Source organism: Bactrocera latifrons, unplaced genomic scaffold (assembly GCF_001853355.1).
Source record: "Bactrocera latifrons isolate USDA-ARS-PBARC rearing strain unplaced genomic scaffold, ASM185335v1 scaffold_14, whole genome shotgun sequence".
NCBI classification, from domain to species: Eukaryota; Metazoa; Arthropoda; class Insecta; order Diptera; family Tephritidae; genus Bactrocera; species Bactrocera latifrons.
This window is the reverse complement of record NW_017534852.1, coordinates 2,662,846-2,678,732: the sequence shown is the minus strand read 5'-3', so window position 1 is coordinate 2,678,732 and position 15,887 is coordinate 2,662,846. Positions and strand designations below refer to the sequence as shown.

Genomic DNA, 15,887 nt, shown 5'->3' with positions numbered 1-15,887 from the left:
GAGAGATAATATCTAGGTGGTTTGGGTATGATTGCAGTCTGGTTTCTAAGCACTTAGCTGGTGGGGATTTAATCAGCTTTCCGGCTTGAAGTGCTTCTTCGGCTATCTACTGTTAGCATCAGAAATTATCGCATTTAACGTTAATTTCTCGGACACACAAATAAAATCTTTTAATGCTACGAATATTATCTGTAATTTGCTATCTTATAACTATAAATGCACATACAAACAATGTGACAAATTGATACGTAACCTGGTGTTACATATTTATTTACTCCTTCTTCGTTTTATTTATTTTTTGGCTTTGCTATTTTAGATGCTTTCAACTACTTTGACACCCAAGGACCTAATTTTTCGCATGAGCCGCCATCGCGCATCGAATTTGCCAACAATGCCGGCCGCACTGCCGACTGCATAGCTCAAATAGCTAGACAAGAACTATAATCCTATCACCTCGATATCAGAGGTAAGATTTTTTCCGTCTCAAACTTAGATAGCGGTTACAGTTTGGCGCGCAAAACATGTATGCAAAACTTTCTTTTGTTGTTCTCTATTTCCATTATCAAAGTTTTCTTTTTATAATATATTTCATCCAAATTTTCAGGAGGTCTGAAATACGAACAATTATTCCAACCATGGGGTATATGACTATGATTTTTCTGTTATTATGGTTTGAACGCTCTTTATCACAGCTTCCACTTCCACAAGACGAAGTAGAAACTTGTAGTTACTTTCTCCTCTATTGCTTGTGTCAATCTAAGATTGAAATATCTCTGGTAAGGTTAAAATGCTTTATCGATATATTAGGATAAAGCTATCAGCATTCTATGGCTTATGAGTAGCACAAAGAATGAACATCTTTGTAATATCCAATATTTAGGATCAACCCGACGGCCTCATCCAATCTTACCAAGGCTAACTTCCTAACTTAATTTTTTTATTAAGTTCAATTATTATCAGCACTTTGCACTAAAGAATTGTTCATGAAACGGACTGTTTCACCGGTGTATAGTAAATAAAGCCGACCTGACTTAACTTATTGAAGACTGAGTAGTAATTCTTTAGAAAAAATTGACGAAAGGCCAAACGAGTATTCGGGTTTCACGAGGCAACTACACTTTAGAGTTAGTATACAGGAAGATCCTTCGCTCTATTGGCTAGATTAGGTTAGGCAAAATTTCAGAAATACGCTATTCTTAAAACGCTTAGTGTGAAGGTAGTAATAGCTTTAGTTATTTCAAATTATATTCTATGAATCTTGGTCATCAACAATCTACTTAAAAAAACTTAAAAATCGTAGCTGCCGGGTTATTGACTATGCAGAAGAAGTAGTACTTATGGTCAGAGGAAGGATATCGTAACTAATTTGTGTGCCGGCAGTGTTCCCGCTATAATCCAATAGCGATAGTTATCTTGATCTCACGAGTCGATTCACATTGTGATAAAACTATAAGGTGCTTTCCAAAGTAAAGAAAACTTAAAAAAAACAGCATAATCAATTTATTTTATTCAAATAGTCTCCCTCTGCTTCAATACAGCTTTTTGCACAGTCCAAAAGCATGTCGAAGGAGTGTTTTAGCTCGTTGGCCGGTATGACCGCTAGTATGCCTCTGCAAGCTTTTTGTGTGGCATATACGCTTGAATAACGCATGCATTTTTTCGAGAGAAGTCGCACGGTGCCATATTAGATGAATACGGTGATTAATGGTTAAAATGTGATTTTTGGTCAAAGAATCGGTCACAAGCGGCCATCGAATGTTGGATTCTGAACTATTTTTGGTTGTCAGTCAATTTGTGCAGAACAAACCCTGCACACACCTTTCGCAAGCCCAATTGTTCGGTCAAAATGCGATAAATAGATGTTTTGAAGATGTTCAATTTCATTTCCATGAATTTCAAATAAATTTATCGAATTTCCGGTGATCACGGGTTTTGATTGACCCACTTGTTGATCGTCATTTATGTCCTTACGACCACTCTAAAAACGTTGAAACCACTCATGCACTCTGCTACGGGATAGGCAATCATCGCCATAAACTAGCTTCATCAATTGAAACGTTTCGGTCAAAGTTTTACCAATTTTAAAACAAAATTTAATGTTGGCTCTTTGTTCGAAGCTCATTTCCGTACCGATAATGCAAAAATACTGAAATTTAAAACGCAATAACTTCACTTCCAATCTATGAAATGTTATGAAATTCGGTAAAGATATTCGATACTAACGCACCAGTCGACATATATGTAGATGGCGCCAACAGGGGCGCTAGATTCAAAAAGTTCTGTTTACCTGTTGACCTGGCGGGACCTTGCTCAGCAAGATCGATCTTCCTAGTTGTGGGGTTCTAGCTGGTAATTGCCGTTGCGGCATCCATTCTGCAGGGTTTTACCTGACGCAATCTGCTCAACCTTTTCTCAGTGAAGTAAAAACATTTCAACACTTCCAAGGGTATAATCACTTCGAAACTCAAATTATCAGATATCGCAATGAACTATGATAACATGAGATGCTCTGCTGACGTATAAATCACAAATCTCTTTTTTTGGCTTCTCAATCGGCTACATACCATAGTCCAAGTGTGATCTCTGGATCAGCCATCGAAACTTAATTAACCCTAGTTATATATATATATATATACATATACATATATATCTATAATTTAGCTCACTAATAAAAATTCTAGCGATCTCAAGTATTTTTAAGAAAAAAATCAAATCTATAACAAAGCTACTGTTATATTTATGAAGGACCTTTAATAATCTCGCATAAAAGTGGTATTCTTCCATTGAATTTATAAAACTAATATAGAAGTAAGTAAGTATGTATGTCTGGACATATTGGAAGGAATGTAATTAAATATATTATTATTTATTAATATATAATTGTTGTTAACTTAAGTCTGCTCACCCTTTAATGCAAACAAAATTGTAATGAATTTTCACAACTTAGAACATAACAGTGTGATAGTCTCTAGCGCAAACACTAACACTAAACCGGAGCCACAGCCAGTACAATGCATGGTACTTACTGCATCCGTACCAAAATCGAAACAACTGCATCCAAAGTAAAGTTCCAAATACAAAGCAGTAGCAACAAAATTACAATAAAAGCAACAATAACTTACAGTCGACATAAAGGAAGCGCTAGGAGTTGAGGCGCGGGGGGGCCAGAGTCAGTTTCAACAAATTGAATCAATAACCACTCGTACCAAACTTCCGCCATTGGCGGCTGGCCTGAGTTGTTTCGATATGGCACCGAATACATTGTAGACAAATACTGCGAAAAAGGGTGTTGTTGGGAGATTAACGGGCGGTCAAACAATGTAGCAGCTTCGCATTTTATTTTGCACAACAGCTATTCTAGGAACGTCGAGCACAATGCCACAACAAGCAACGAGCGAAGTCAAGGCTTCACTATTATTGTTCCTTTCTACTGGAGTAGGTATAACAATGTGGCATTGGCATTGCGTCCATCAGTGATGGGTATGTGTGTCGGTGGCTGTGCTGTAGTTCTTGGAACTACCTCCTATAAAAGTTTATGTGTGTGTATAATTCTCTGTGTTTTTGTTCTCTTACTGGGATTCATTATCATTTAATGCCTGCCATGGATGTCCGGATATCTGTACTTTCGGTGGCAATAGCAGGTTATTTGTCGCAAATTTTTACAGGTCAATTAAATTTTTTTCTTCGTTTTTTGTATTTCTGAAGTACCGTAACAACGGGCTCTTAACCGCTTGCAACAGAAACACGTCATTACACGGACACTTCTCAATTTTTGGGATTAAAAGCTTTGCATAATTATAAATTCACATTCACCTTAATTGCTGTTTCAATGTTTTTACATTTCAACTCTACTCGCTTCTAACATGTTTACCTCTCTCTGGCAGGTACGTGATGTTGTGATCGAAGCAGGTAAGTCCGGCGATAAGTCGGAATTAGATCACAATCGTTCCATGCATCACAAGTGTATTGTATCATAAGAGAATGGGAAACGAAACATCTCAAGTTATTTGCCTCATTCTCATTGAGTTGGTCAGGTTTACTAAGATAATTGCACTAATCATAGGAAGGAGAACGAATTCTTGAACCTGGATCACAAAGTCTGTCTCATGTTGACAGCAATTTGAACCAGTAGCACATTTAATAAAAAGGATAATATCGACTCCACAAAATTCGGCAAAAATTAGCAAAATTTCACATTCATTTCAATGAAATTTTAGATATCTCATATCCCGAAATAGGTAGTGATACTGTCTCAATCTATGTCGACGGGTGTATATTGGACTTCGGAATGTACATATGTCGTGGACCTTGGTAGTTCTGCCACTATTCGTCTACAAAAATCCGCTAGCATTTATCAAACAGATGAACCAGGCACAGAACAAGCCTATGTAACTGTACCGAATAACTACGGCAGGGAACAGAAAGTCACCATATTAACAGATACCCAAGTGGCCTTGTCATCGACAAAGATCAATTTCAACGCAGGAAACAAATGTGGAAAGTTTTTAAGCTCATGGGTAGATATTACTACTTTTCATAGAACTAAATGTTAGATTGCCAACCAGTTATGGTCAAAATATGATAGGACTATGAAATTATGAAAGCTGTTCAGGAAATATTAGTATTTACAAATGTACAGTTACTATAACGGGGCTTTGGCCAGTTGGAGAACATGCGTTAAACATGAGAATATTTACCGCAGAAACGGTTCTACATTGAGAGTACCCAGCTTTGATAGCAAAAACCAAACATAACACAGGATTCTTGGAATCCATGAGTTTTCAAATATTGAAAGTCTTTCTACAAAAGCATAATGGAGATACGTATTGTCCACCCGGCCAAAACGCTAATGCGATATTTTAACTTAGAGTTTTGGTGCGACAACCATTACCCACTCCCCATATTAACCTGATATGGCACCGTGCGACTTCTGCCTTTTTCGAAAAAAAAATGCATTTTCCTCTGAAAGGAAAGCGTTACGCAAACGTAGAGGCCATTCAAAAGCTAACACACTTGTTCACCATGCTTTAGGCATAAGGAGCCAATTTTGAATGAAATAAATTGGTTTTGCCGAAAAAACTATTTGTTCTGTTTTTTGTTTTTTTTTTAAGTCCCGTTTACTTGGGAAAACACCTTGTAATATATCGATTTKATCAGAATTTTCAACTTTTCAACTTCAATTTTAAGATTGCAAAAAAGAACATATAAGTTAAATTTAGGTTAAAATTAATACTACATATCCAAGTGTATTTTATTGAACACCAGTTTGAACACAAAATTTGTTTATCTCCCTTTGGGTGCAGATATGTAATATATAATGTATATTTGTAAATTGCTTGGCCTTTGTCTATGAACGAGGATTTCGGGTCAAAGTCTTTGTTTAATTAAAAAAGAAAACATTTTTCCAAAATGTATATGTGCGCTACAAAAATACGTTCGCAGAGCCAAGACAACATGGTCATTTATTTACACATACTATATACATATGTGGGTCAATTATGCTTTTGTGAAAGCTCTGCATGCCAAACACTGACGAATGTGAAAATGAAGTGAACATAAAGTTTTACGACTATCATGAAAGGGTTTCTGTTTTTTATTAGGAATTTTACACTTCCTTGCCGCAACTTATTTGAATGAAATTCGCCAAGGACTTCACTTAAGGTGGTGCTGTTCGAAATAAATTGAAAGCTACGAATATTTAAAAGAAGTAGATATGTGTAGACATATGAAAGAAAAGCTTTGAAGCTGGCTGAGAGGCTTCTTTGCAATTATAGGAATATTTAAATATGACCTTGCAGAGTAATTTTAAATAAAATACGCACGGACCTAAATATATATATATGTGTTTACGTATGTGCTTAGGATTTGTTGTACAAAATTAGAGGACCTTAAAATTGTTGAAAGTAAAGAAATGAAGCAATCCATTAGGTGGCTGCTGCACGCGGTAGAATTGGTTCTAGGCATCTATTATTTTCATATTTCTATTATTTTCATATTTTTCTTTGGTATTTTGATTTACTCCACCCTTCAAAGTGGTTTTCGATATTAATGGAGTCATGCTTCAAAGATCTATCTTTGGTCTTTTTATTAGCAAATACGGAAATAGGAAAACTAAAATATGGAGTGTTACCTTTCAGTTAGTATATTAGTCTGAGTATCAGCAAAGGATCGCAAAACAAAGGAGCACATACGAAATATAAGAAACTCATATATTTGTGCAACAATATTGCTATTGTAGCAACTTTTGCAAACCCGTGTTAAGGCTGAGAGGAAAAGAACTGCCCTAAAGTAATATTTTTATCGTCCACTTTAAAATATGCAAATAATTACATACAAGTTATACACAAACAGGCACGAATCTGCTTACATACATATAACAGCTACATATGTTTGTACATAAAACGGCACTTTGCAAATATTTACGACAAAAAAACAAACTCTGGCACTTTAGAATGCTACATTTTAACCTATTTTATTACCTATGGCTCAAGTGCTCGCTTTTGCTGTTCTAATTATTTTTTGTATGCTTCGCCTTGCAACGCCTGCCTTCGCTATTCTTTTTTTGATGTTTATTGACTATTTTACGTTTTATACCCAAGGCCCTCGCTCTCCTTCCTTCTCTCGCTCTAATACATTTTGCTTTATTTGCAACGCTTTCTTTGTTGTACTTGGTATATCATAACAGTTGAGTTTAATGCTACTTTCAAGAAATATTATATACCACCAACAACAATATGGCGAGTACCACGTAAAAAGGACAACTATGAAAGCTATCCAACCTTTTTAAGTATGAAACTTGCTTATTTCTGTTTTTTTTCATAATATTCAATAAGGTTGTACCTTTAGCAAGGATCAGGGTGAAGCTTTTTGGCATCGTACATTTGTGGAACGCCAATTGTCAAAGTCATCTGAAAGAATACATCAGCCATTATGGATTCATTGGAGTAGTTAAAAAAGATAGTAGATGATCATAGAAAGAAATAGAAATACTATATAGAAATGATTCCTTGACACCTAATGACTATTTTAGGGATTATGGAAGTCTATGTTGTTGATAAATTCTCTTTTTTACTGTCATAGACGCCGCTTACTCGGATTACCGGTTATAGCCGGGTTAATGACAGCGAGATGGTCTCTTTTCCTTTTTGCTATGTTCCATGCGATGCCAGGCCCTTCTCCACTTGGTTTTCCAAAGAATTGGACGTCTTCCTCTACCTCTATCTAACCCTGCAGGTCCTGCGAAAACTTTCAGAGCAGCTGTGTTTTCGTCCTTTCGGACGACATGATCAGGTCAGCGTTGCCGCTGTCTTTTAATCATATCAATGTCATCGTATATCGCGTGGAGCTCATCGCAAATGATCATAAATCTTTCGCAGAACCTATCTCTTGAAAACCCGTAACGTCGCCTCATCAGTTTTTGTCATCATCCAGGTCTTACGTAATTCTTGGTGTTAATGATTTGTTAATGTTAATAATCGGATCTTTGTTCATCCTTAGCATTAGTTGTACAACTTCAAAAAATAGTATTACCCTAATATACTTGCACATATGCTCATAAATATATGATCGCTGGTTTATACTACATTTTGGTTGTTTTTGTTTATCTCGACCTGTGTTCAAAGCTTTCACCATTTTTGCGTGTGCATAATTAAAAGGAACTTAGCAACTTTAACACTGCGCATTTATAATCTTAATGAGGGTTTCATTGTGCATTTTAATGTTAGAGTAGCAAATTGGGTAGATTCGAGTTTACTTAAAAGCGACCTTTTATCTGAAATTGCGGCGTAAATTCATTGAAGTAGTTGAAGTATACATAAATTCATTTATACAATATAATATATACATATACACATGCTTTGTTTGAAGTTAAGTTGAAGCGGTTCGAGTCAAATTTTATGAAAGTGTGGATCTACAACAGTTTTAGCGAAAAACACTCATATTGGAAAGCAGTTTGATGGAAACTTTCAGTTCGGAACAAGTTTTTTGTACCTTACTTGTAATAAAGTTACTTGTAGTAACTAGAAGTTAGAATATTGCATTTGTTTCGAAAACCAAAATGTTTTGAAATGCTGGTATTTTTTAAGTATTAAGGAGGTCAAAATGTTAGTTATTTTTAAAGTAAAGAGTTTTATTAAAACTGTAGTTGTAAGCTGTCAGTCCGTGTTATATCTAACATTACAAGTACAACGATGCAATTTCTAAAATTTTAATTGGCCATTTTTCAGAGCTAGGTATTAATTTATACCAAATTATATTCATCACCTGAAAGGAGCATTGCTMTATTGCGTGGGTATCTTGACGAAAAATATATGAGATGCGTTTAGAAAATAACGGGTACTTAGCTCAGCGAAGCGTGGGCCTGCCTTTTAATAAGTTGAATATACATATTTATTTTCAAAACCAATTAAGCTCAATTGCACAAATTTTCACAGGACAAACCAAAACAACCCATTTTGCTAAAATGTGAAAATAAGTGAAATAGTATTGACAAAAATAGATAAAATCGACTCAACTCCCATGTACTAGTGAGAATTATTTTAGTTATTTAAACAAGTTTTATGTCGTACATATCAGTCAGTGAGTATTATTTATACAAATATATACTATAACTGCTTCAAAATATATTCTCGAGCCTACCTAAGCAATGTGAAAAATATTAAAATTGGCCCATTCACTTCTGTATTTAAACCGTTCACGTGGGGTTCAATTGTTTGGTGGTGCTTTAAAGAAATTATATGAACAACATTTCCTAAAACTCTTGCAGCAGTATAAAGTGTCCGGTTACACCAAGATTTATCCCTTTCTTACTTGTTTTCATTATGTCGATATACATTGAAACTAAAAAGTATCCGGGAATTGTAAATAAAATGCAAAATATTTAATTGTGTATCAATACTTCTTTTCTCGCCCTAAAAATAATCCCCACCATTTATAGTACACTTATGGGAACCATTATTCCAGTCCTTGGAACACTTTTCATAAACAATTCCTTCATCGATCGACTGAAAACGGATTCCATTTCGATGATTGTTGAATTCATAAACTTATATCTCATCATCATTTGTGATACTCACTATGAATGAGGCTTCGGAATTCGCATGATCCAGTATGTCCCAACAGGTCCCGTTTACGCTAAAAAAAGAATTTCTGTTCAAATTACCTACCAAAATCATTCAAACAGACTCGTGATAGATGTAGAATCTTTGAAGCCTTTGTACCACTCGTAGGCTTGTGATTTTTATTTTTTATTTTTATTTTTGTTGTGAATCACCGTAAAGCTTTTCTAACATGAATATTGGTTAGAGATTTATAATTTGAGATAAATGTATCCATTGAAAAATCGCAACAGCTATTGGTCTGTAGCGACTAAGCTGCGGTTGTTAACAAATAAACAAAAACAGTCCTACCAACTTAGCAAAATACATTTTTTGGAAATAACACTATAAGGGGAATTTATTTACACTTATCGAGTGCTTTTTTTTACCACAATGCCCTTAAGCTTGAAGACGATACTTTTTTTTAGCTGCTATAGCCAGTATGATTTTACAATATAGATAAAAATCACTAAAAAGTTAAAGCGCAGAATATCGACGAGGGAATAATTTAAAGGCAACAACATTAATGAGAACGAATATATAAATATTTAAAAAAATCCTGATCTGGAAAAGCCTTTTCATATCGAGGAGCTTGAATTAACTGCAATATTTGTTTATTGAAAAGGCTGAAAATTGCTTAAGGCTTATTCTCTTGTCGAAAGATTTACATAAAAGACGGTAACGTAGTAAAATGACAAACATAACTGCTGGATATTGTATCTCTATTCGGGTTATTTGCAGTCATTTTTAATTCAACAATCACGTTTACAGATTAATACCGCTTCCATTTATAAAAGATTATTATATTAGACCCCTCCAATTCACTTTTTAATTAACACTTCAGACTATTAGTGAGATATTAAAAAAAAAATTGGACATCCTTCTACCCGAAATAAAAAAAGTGGTTCACATCCTCCAAACACTTTCTTTATTTCACTGGATTTTTAGACACATACAGTAGTGGACTTTACAATTGTGATTAAAACTTTATAGTTCACTGAGACATGGGATGTCGCTGTGAAATTAATACTACTAAAACACATTAATACACCGAATTGAGGTGCAACAGCATACATCACGAGCAATCAAATGAACAACTCTACACAMATTTACTATAAACGGTAAAMAGAAACTTGGAAATTACACAGCTTTGACTGATATTGCTCAGCATTTCACCTGCTCTCTCTTACATTTCAAATCACATAYATGCACAAATTGTGATATAGGKTGGCTGAAATGCCTGMAAGCCACTGCGTATACGMRACATGAAATTTGTATGCCKAAAAACTGGCTGAGGGAACGCTATGGGTTGATAACGGCAAATGTCAAACCGAAAGTTGAGCCAGCGTAGGTGGAAAAAACAGAAAAAGTATGCCGGACGAAGGCGAGTTGCGCCAAAGTGAAGCCCACACAAACACACACTGGGAAGCTTTCATGCAACACTTCAACCAGTCAATGAGTGAAAATGAAAATTGCAAAGCTGGCAGTTTCGAATTTTCTTATACAATCTATACACACACACACACACATTTACATACTCTTATTTCCTGTAATATACTTTGCCATTGTTGTTGTGTTTTTTTAATTTCGCAGAACGCCAATTCCAGGATTTTACTGTCCAGTGGTCTCAAATGCACAAAAACATTCACACAAGCTCATGTTGGTTAATATACGCTACACACATTTGGATACAAACTTGCGAAGCGGTATTTTGTTCTTCTCATGCCAAGAACTATAGTGGTTTGCTGAACCGCCAATTTAATACACATAGAATTAGCACGGCTATACTACAATKTAGTTGGGCAAAATTTCAGCGCCCAATATACTATATAAAAGAATATATCTGAAAATTCTTCCAAAATTTGGTGCATTGTGAATATCTAGCTGTTGCTTTTCAGGCTTCAATCAGTTTGTTGACGGTGGGCTTTAATCTTTCCCACAATACGCTCGACAAAACCTTATATGCGATTTTGAGGAGGCTCCCTTTTTGTGGACTGAGCAGAGCACACTTAAATTCCAATCGATGGGCATGCTTTCATCCGACCGTATTCTATAAAGAAGCTGATGCATGCCTTCGTCGCCGTGGTTGAATAACTCGGCCCGAAATCCATMTTTATTGCTCTTCAGACAGGTAACTACTATTCGAGCTTCTTCATGGTCGGGCAGTGGAACGTMTACGCCATCGTCATGGATCGGGAAATTGTGTTCGCCATCTCTTGRTGTTATAYYTTCACTGCCATTCAGCAAGCTGGGGAAGTGTTCCCTCCGTAATTTTAGTATGCTCTGGGYATAAAACGATWGATCACATTTGGGGGCTCTACAASKGTATGCTCCGTTCTTGAAACCTTCCGTTAGTCCCTGCATTTCTTCGTAGARTTTTCGAACATTACCCCTGTCGGGCATCTTGTCAGGTTCTTCACACTCGGGCATTTCGTCCTCTCTCTTTTTCTGTTCGTAAATGCGTCTCATCAATATCTACATGTCAGTCTTTCAAGCTTTTTGATGCTTTGGATGCATACCATTATGACCATAACCGGTGGAAAAAATATCCTGCTACCTACCACAATACATACTTCTTCTGCTTGCCTTTTTCTTAAATTTTTGTGCGTATCACTTTGTCAGTACTTTCAATTTATATTGACCAAAATATGTAAGCAACAACAATAATGCAACACCGCTATGGAATGTATTGATCGTATTAGTTGAAGACTGCCGCACTAAAGGAGAGAATTCGCTACTTCCAGATACTATTTTCACAAACTTTACCACCAAAATTCACGCTTACTATACACTCATGCTACATCGAGCACGAGGGCGGCCCTCTAAGTACGTACATAGTATCCATTTTGAAAAATGAAAATTTATTTTTCAAAACATTTCTATTTTGTCTCGATACGTATGGCTCAACGATGCTTCCACTAGTGCTTCTTTTTTAAATATGTAAACGAGGGCCTGCCCTTCTTAAAAAGGATTGACATTCATTATAGGACAATCACACCTTCTTCAACGCAAATATGCTAGGAAAATATAATGTTCACTKCTATCTTTCCAAAATCCAGCCGCGACATATTTTAAATGCGATSAAAACAAAACAGCTAGTCCGATTAGTCTGAAACGGTACTAAAGTTCTCTTGCGGTAGTTGGGCTATCGAAATATGAATCCTTGAACTTATCCGATCCCTCTCGTATATATGGTATTATCTGTGCTGTTATAGAAAGCTTTTTCCACGCTTATCCGCTTGCTTGCTGTAAAGAGGCCCAACAAATTTGAACCGCTGTGATAGGGGTAGCGGTGATGGTGGTCAAGTGGGCAGGAGTTTTTTTTTTTTTTTTTGGCGGTGACGGTAGTCAAATGGGCTGGGGTTTTGTTTCTTTTTTTTTTTTTTTTTTTTTTTTTTTTTTTTTTTTTTTTTTTTTTTTTTTTTTTTTGTGTGAAGAAATGTGGGGAGGAAATCTTCTAAAGACACCCTGGCGGATAGTGTTGGATTCGCTTGATGCGCCCGCCGATTAAAACCCCTCCACACCAGTTACCAACCGTATGGTTATGAACCTGTAATGTATTTTGCGGGAGAGGGAGAAAGATTCAGTTGTTAGCGGTAGTGGCCCTCAACAGAATCTGATGCCAAAAAGCGAAGCTCGTATTTTTGGTTAGGTGGGAGCGGAAGAATTTGTCAGGATACATGGCCTTCTGAAACGTTCTGTTTTCTTGCATTTGTTTCCTCTAGGATCGGTTGTTTSTAACATASCACGAGAAATTAAGAGCTGATGTTAGTAGACGCATCTGTAGTATGTGACTTGAAGCCTGGACAGTTGTCTGGGTGAGGCAGAGCCCCAAATAGGGATGGCGTAGGAGCAGATGCTTCTAATGATGGTATTAAAAGCTCGTTTTTTTGGTGCTTGAGGAAACCTTTTTATTGGTAAAAATAGGTTTTAATGAGCTGATTGCACCATTGGCTTTACTTCGGACTGCTGTGATTTGTTTCGTCCAGGTTAGCAGCCTGTTGAAGACAACACCGAGGTATTTCCAAGATACCAAGATTTTTGGTGGAATTCGCTTTCTCCATGAAAGGAAGATTGCCTCTGATTTGGTTGTGTTGATATCGAATCTCCACAACCAGTACCAGTCGAGGACGGTGGGGATGAATTTATTGAGGGCGGATGTGCTGAAGTGAATTGTACAGGAGCGACATCATCCGCATATTGAGGTGTGAGGATTTTCTCCTGGGTTGGGATGTCGTAACAATAAATGTTGAACAGCACTGGGGAGAGTTTAGAGCCCTGAGGGACTCAAGCCGTGATCGGGTTAGCTTCGGAGAGCTCACTATTCACGTGAGCAGTGATTTTCCGGTCGGATAAGAAGGACTTGACTAAGCCAATGAGGTACTGTGGGAAGTTTAGCTTTATAAGCTAATAAATAAGCCCATCATGACAGACCCGCTGGAATGCTTGTTTGCAGTGAAGCAGGGCATAGAGATGTGTCTTCCTTTRTTAAGATTGTTAGCGACAAATTCGGAGACCCACAGAAGTTGGTGGGCGGTGCCGCGTTGCTTTCAAGAAGAAAGAAGTCGGGGAGAATTTTCTTTTCCGTAACAAGTTTCTCCAGTCGGGAGAGAATTATGCTTTCTGCTACTTTGCTGAGGTTGCAGAGTAGGCTGATGGCGATGGTTTGCCGGAAAATGCATCATGGCTTTTATGATGTTGTTGAGGGCAACAAAGTGTTTGCGCGGTACAATTTTTAAAACATCGTTACCAATACTGTTGTTTCCTGGAGCTTTCCGGTTTTTGAGGGAGGGGATAGCCTCGGAGATTTTTTTGGGGSAGGTGGACTGAAACTCGACGGTCTGGAAAGTTGTGCCTCGAGTGTTGAGGGGCCAGTATTGGCAGGTAGGTGGTGGATAGAGCTCTTGACGGTTTCAGGGGGGTTCCCCACATCCTTCCGATTGTTTGTTATTTCTGACTATAGTCCGAATACGGCAACTAACTACCGCCAAAATTTATGCTGCTATTCGATTCCTCAAGAAGGAACGTGGGAGAAGGGTTTCTCTCCTTAGAGGGGCTTAGTTAGACAGGAAGTCACCAGTTATGACGGTTTCAGGGGGGGATGTGGTGCGGCATCGAGTTTGATTTTCCCGTTTGATTTTTCCCTTCGGCAAACATCGATGAACGTGATGTTATCGGGTGGATCAATGCTCATTTGAGCATTCTCGGGAGAGGGCGAGTCTAGTCGTTGTCAGTGCGTCCTGTTCACTGCTTTTCATTCACATTGTGAACCGGGTTTCCATGTTTTTTTTTTAGCTTTTTTGGAAACTATGGTTGTTGTTATGTGTACAGAGTGGGGTTTTATTGCTTTACTGCTGCAGTTGGCGAGACAAAAATTCAATTCACCAGCGAGAAATGTGAGTTTGCCTCACATGTCGTTTGGTCGTTCGGTTGGCCGCCTCGAAACGTGCAAGGATGTAATTAGGTTCTGCGCTGTTTGTGTTTATATATCTTCAACTGTACACACGCCTATGTCTGTATACATATATACTCATTGTATATATAACTACACACTTGCAATTACACGGGAGTATTTTCGTAGGGCTGACGTTACCTCTTATGGGTAGACTGGCGTTGTTGCGACGCTTTTTTGTTATTTCTGACTATAATTCCAAAAACGGCAATTGACTATCGTCATACTGAAGGACTAGTTCACATATATACAGACGGAAAACTGAACATTTTTAAATCGATTCACGATCACGATTCACGGTTTATATATCAGTTTATTTTATAGGGTGTGCAGTATTGCCTACTGGGTGTTACAGACATCGGGGTAAATTTAATCCCTACCTAGGGTATGAAGATTTGAGAGAACTAATTAACACTACAAGGACTCTCACGTCACACTTGGCATTTGTAGGAATATTTTAAATCTACCAGTCATAACATTTTAAGGAGGTAAAATTTCAATTTATGAAAAGTAGTTTAGTTCTTTAAACTTTATGCARATGAGATTCCAGATACAGATCTTCCATCATATACAAGAAAACTAACATTAACTCGAATCCTCCTGGTACTTTTATTGTCTGGGATTTCTGAAATATTTAAAGGGATGACTATTATAGGTCCAATGATCACTTACGTACCATCCTTATTTTAAGGCATCATTACTAAACCGACTTTTGAAATGTGACCATATGGTCATACTGGGCATGATATGGGGTATTTTTTCTCATGTTTTTATTTGAAGTAAAGCAAAGATTTATCCCACATATTTCAACTAAACAAGTGAGAATTAAAAGAAAATGATTTAAACAGTTATTTAAGTATATATTGAAAACTATTTTTTATAAAAATATTTTATACCGTATCGTATTTAATAATTAAAATGGCATATGATATTTCTCAAAACATTTTACGCAAATCCAAACGTTACATTTCGAGCACTCGGTTCTACCAACAGAAACGCACAAATCGGCAGCACATCATGTCTCAATGTCTCCTCTGCTGTTCCTTCCACAGACCTTTTTCGAGGACCCTTTGATTTGGGGCGGTCACCAAAGTGTTTACAATAGTAAATGGCTATTTTTCGCCGAAACTCGAGCTGAGGTATTTCTGGGTAGACTGATCTGTGTAGCAGTCAGMTATTTTGTACCGAAACGTCAACTAGCCACGTAAAGATACTATTCCAGCATTTCTTTTCTCTTATGCCCATTCGATACAATCCCACATTCTGATCCATACGATCTACGCCGCTCATATATTTATTGTACTCCCTGATAACTAATGGCCGTGGAACATTAATACATT

At 36.9% G+C, this 15,887-nt stretch overlaps 1 pseudogene; it reads left to right on the top strand.

Annotated features, from left to right (window-relative positions):
• Positions 1-3,863: 3,863 nt before the first annotated feature.
• Positions 3,864-15,887, top strand: part of LOC108965362 — a 29,569-nt pseudogene continuing 17,545 nt past the window's right edge.